The sequence below is a fragment of the Corvus brachyrhynchos genome, unplaced genomic scaffold (assembly GCF_000691975.1).
Source record: "Corvus brachyrhynchos isolate BGI_N302 unplaced genomic scaffold, ASM69197v1 scaffold103, whole genome shotgun sequence".
NCBI classification, from domain to species: Eukaryota; Metazoa; Chordata; class Aves; order Passeriformes; family Corvidae; genus Corvus; species Corvus brachyrhynchos.
This window is the reverse complement of record NW_008237436.1, coordinates 475,035-479,442: the sequence shown is the minus strand read 5'-3', so window position 1 is coordinate 479,442 and position 4,408 is coordinate 475,035. Positions and strand designations below refer to the sequence as shown.

The following is a 4,408-nucleotide window of genomic DNA, read 5'->3' as shown; positions in this document are numbered from 1 at the left end:
TTCGTGACGAAAAGCACCCCCAGCAGACGTATTGCCATGAAAATTTTGCTCTGATGAACTGGAAGGAAAGACAGTTTCACAGAAAGAAGATCTCTGAGCAGCCTGATTCACAATTACTCTTCACATTCACAGCCTCTCTATGCTAATTAGAAGTGACACCTTTAATTACCAGTATTGAAACCCTCGAGAGCCAACAGATCACAGCCTAAATCCATGATATTGTCAACCCAGAAGGCAGCTCAGCAGTTGGGTTTGGGAGGGTTTTTTTGAGTCAGTGGCTTGTTTCCCTATGACAGCTTGAGAAAAGGTTTATTTGTGTAATGTCTACAAACCTAAAATAACAGGGACTATTTAAATTGAGGTAGAGGGCAATTTAAGGCCCAACTAAAACTCCTCTGCTGAAATCACTAATGGTACGAGAAATGTGTATTTCCAACACATAATTAGGAAGAGACAAATAGAGGGTGTGGAGTCTTACTATGGAATGTTAATTACAAGCAGATCCTGAATCCCCGGGTTGAGTTCCAGCCAGCTGAGGACACATATTGAAATGTACTTAGTGATATACTCATTTCTACTTAATTACTTGTGAAACAAAGTGCTCACAGCCAAAGGATATTTCTTTAGGATGCAGAGGATAGCTCTGAGAAGGATTGATAAATGTAAAAGATACACAAAGCAATATCAGTCCACCTACTTGCCAATGAAAGGAATTTCACAACAACATTTTTTGTAGTGCTCTGTGTTGCCTATTTTAATGTCCAAACTGATAAGATTTCCACCATTTCCCTTGGAAGATTAGGTAAGTTTCGTGGCCAGGGTTTTTTCTCCCTGTAATAATCAACCTGCTTTGTCTTCTCTTTTTTAGAGTTCAACTGTGTTTTTCCGAAAAATAAAACTTACCATAATAATTTCTCTCTCTCCTCACTAACTGCACCCAAGGGATCATCTGAAAAGGGTGTCTAAAAGACATTTTGGTTGAATTAAACTCACTTTTTTCCAGGGATGGGTGCTGGAGGAGGAACCAAGCAGAGCAAAATACCTGAGTGGGAAGAAGAAGGTTCCCTAAAGTCTGTTGCATTCCATGTAGCTCCTCCTGAGAAGCAATGTGTACTGGCTGAGAATGCTCCCTTTCACTTGTGACCATCCAGGTGAGGAGAAGCCTCTCTCATGGCAAGCAGATTTGCATTGCTGCCTGTTTGTCACTGGGTGATAAAAGACACACAGATGTCACACGTGTCTGTTGGTAAGTGACTGCTTGGCTTTGGGGTAAATGCAAGATCAGACATCACCAGGGAAAAAGCAAAATGACAAAAACCACTGAAAAATAAGAAAGGGAGAGAAAGTAGAAAAAGTGTAGTGTAGATAAAAACTGTTACCAGTTCTTTCTCTAAATCTGCCACCTCTTTATTCCCTAAAACCCTTAAACGAGAGGATACTCACCCTGCTGTCTGAGTAATATGCCTCAATCATCTCTGAAGTAAGTACCAAAGAAACAACAGAAGACATCTAAACAAAACCAGGGAGAACACTGGTTTCCTTGACCACTAAGACAAATCCAAAATTCCACTGTCAAGTCTTTTGTTGACAGAAAAGGAGCATCTGCACTGGAAGTGGTGAATCTGGGGCAGCACACAAAAATGGAACTGGGATCTGAATGCTGGGACTGAATCTCAATCCAGATAGATCCTACAAACTGAATAAATGAGAAAAAGAAGATGTGAAAACCATTCAGACCTCACCCACAAAAGGACCAGCTATTCTTCTTCACTGGAACAGCCCCTTGGTTGTAGGTGAGTTTTTCAGCGCTGTCCTTGTCTTTTACTTCCACAGTATTTTCTATGTTGTGCCCAGTCTGGGTTTATCTCTCCCAGCAGTCAAGACCTTTCAGACCACCTTTGCATCTCTGTTGTTCCACACCCTAGACATGTGGGACAATGGAGGCCCAAAGAGGAATCACAGGGATGAAATGGAGACAGGAGAGAGGGCATAAAAAGAGGTGCAAGACAGATCCACCCTCATTGCAGTGGGTTATGAAAGGATCTGAAAGGATAATGGAAAAAACAAGTACAGGCAAGCTTAGCAGAAAATCTGGAGAGATTGATTTAGTCCTCTTCCCTTTGAAGAGGCCTGCATAAAGTTAACAGTAGTTTAGAAACCAGGAGGGATCTCTCTTCTTGATCTGGAGAAGTGGGCCCATAGGAAGGAATATCATGTGGTTTAACAAGAACAAGTGCAAAGTGCTGCACCTGGGTCAGGATAACATCCGGTATCAACACAGGCTGTGGATGAACAGATCCAGAGCAGTCCTGCTGGAAAGAACTTGGGGGTGCTGGTGGGTGAGAGGCTGGACATGACCCAGCCATGGGCACTCACAGCCCAGAAAGCCAAATGTGTCCTGGGCTGCATCCAAAGCAGCGTGGGCAGCAGGGCCAGGGAGGGGATTCTGCCCCTCTGCTCTGCTCTGCTCTGGTGAGACCCCACCTGCAGTGCTGCATCCAGCTCTGGGGTCCTCAGCACAGGAAGGACAGGGACCTGTTGGAGTGAGTCCATAGGAGGATCACTGGGATTATTAGAGTTCTGGAACGTCTCTCCTATGAGGAAAGAGTAGAGAATTGAGATTCTTTACCCTGGAGAAGAGAAGGCTTTGCAGTGACCTAATTGTGGCCTCCCTGAAGGTAGCCTACAAGAAAGATGGAGAGAGACTTTTTACAACAGCGTATAGTGACAGGACAAGGGACAATGTTTTAGAGCCTCCCTGAAGGTAGCCTACAAGAAAGATGGAGACTTTTTACAACAGCATATAGTGACAGGACAAGGGACAATGTTTTAGACAGAGAGTAGGTTTAGGTGAGTTATTAGAAAGAAACTCTTTACTGTGTGGGTGTGAAGCACTGGAACAGGTTGTATTTACCTACATGACATGGAGGAACAGCTGAAGAGCAGGGAACACAACAATGGACTGTCTGTCAGGTGAAAATATGGAAGCATTGGACATCTTTTCAATACTTAAAAGGGGCTTATAAGAAAGATGGGGACAAAGCTTTTAGCAGGACATGTTGCTATAGAACAATGGGTAATGGTTTTAAAATAAAAGAGGGTGGATTCAGACTAGATATAAAAAAGAAATTTTTTATGATGAGGATTGTGAAACACTGGAACATGTTTCCCAGAGAGGCTGTAGATACCCCATCCCTGGAATCATTCAAGGTCAGGATGGATGGGGTTCTGAGGTACCTCATTTGACTGAAGATGTCCTGCTCATTGCAGGGAAGGTTGGATTAGATGACCTTTAGAGGTCCCCTCCAACCCGAACTAATCTATGATTCTTTGATATTTCAGAGTTTTTTTCACTTGCTGGCATCTGAGACACAAGTATTTCCTTCAGAGTTTCCTATCCTCCTGCCTCATATCAGAGCACCTCCAGCAGATCCCCTCTGAGGAAGACCAACCAAGAAACTGTTGCTCCAGGAAAGGGGATTTTTCAGCCCTAACAAAAATTTGCACAGAAGACATCTACATCCCCAATGAAAAACTGAAGGTTTCAAAAACAGAAAAACTGCAACCCCAAAAGTGCCAAAACCTAAGCGTCCTTGGTCCAAACCCAGAACTTCTTTACCAAAAAACACTGTAAATGTTGCTTTTTTGTCATAACTCATAAAACTAAATTACCTTACTTCCATTTGTTCTATTTAAACAAATAATCTTCTGCACAAATCAGTTCTAAGCAGCACTTCCATTACTCACAGAAATTGCAACATCTTCTGGCAAGTCGTTCAGGGTAACACAAAGTGGTCTAAACACACTGAAGGGGTGACATCGAGAAAAGGAAATGCTGCACACTCTTCAGTGTTTTAACGTTTGTCCTTGACCTTTTAACAAAACAGTAAAGGAAGGAAGCAGAAAGCACAGATTGCTATTAGTGTTGTTTTCACACTAAAGCAAATTTTCCCAAGTTTGTGACCAGCACTGACAATAAACTTGTCTAAGGAAGGTTGGGTTTTGCTGTAGCACAGCTACAGACTCAGCAAAAACAAGTTTGCTGTTCTTCCTGCTTCCTCCTATCACACCAGATGTGTCTCTCCACAGTACCTAGACTCAAACATATACTCCAGCTACATCCTAGCACTCTACCGGGGCAAGAGTGGAGTGTGCAGAAAGCCTCTTCTGCCTTCCCACACTTTGGTTTCCAAGGAGAGAGGGGGCACTTCGATGTTATTTGGGCCCCAAATCCCCAAGTAAGCTGCAGCAGGCATGAAAGGTACATTTCTAGAAAAGGGTATCTAAAGCCACCTGCCCAAGAGCACAGTCTGTGGGAACCCAGCAGTGACCCATACCCCTTATTTGCATCCTCCCTCATGATTTCTCTCTTGCTTTCTTTGTCTGTTTCAGAATGACTCAAGCAACA

General features: G+C 43.2%; 1 long non-coding RNA gene across 1 annotated transcript; it reads left to right on the top strand.

Moving 5' to 3' along the window:
• Positions 1-1,020: 1,020 nt before the first annotated feature.
• LOC108445978 lies at positions 1,021-3,720 on the top strand. The gene is made up of 2 exons (XR_001861074.1): positions 1,021-1,793; positions 3,343-3,720. It is a non-coding gene; the product is annotated as an uncharacterized LOC108445978 (long non-coding RNA).
• Positions 3,721-4,408: the final 688 nt, after the last annotated feature.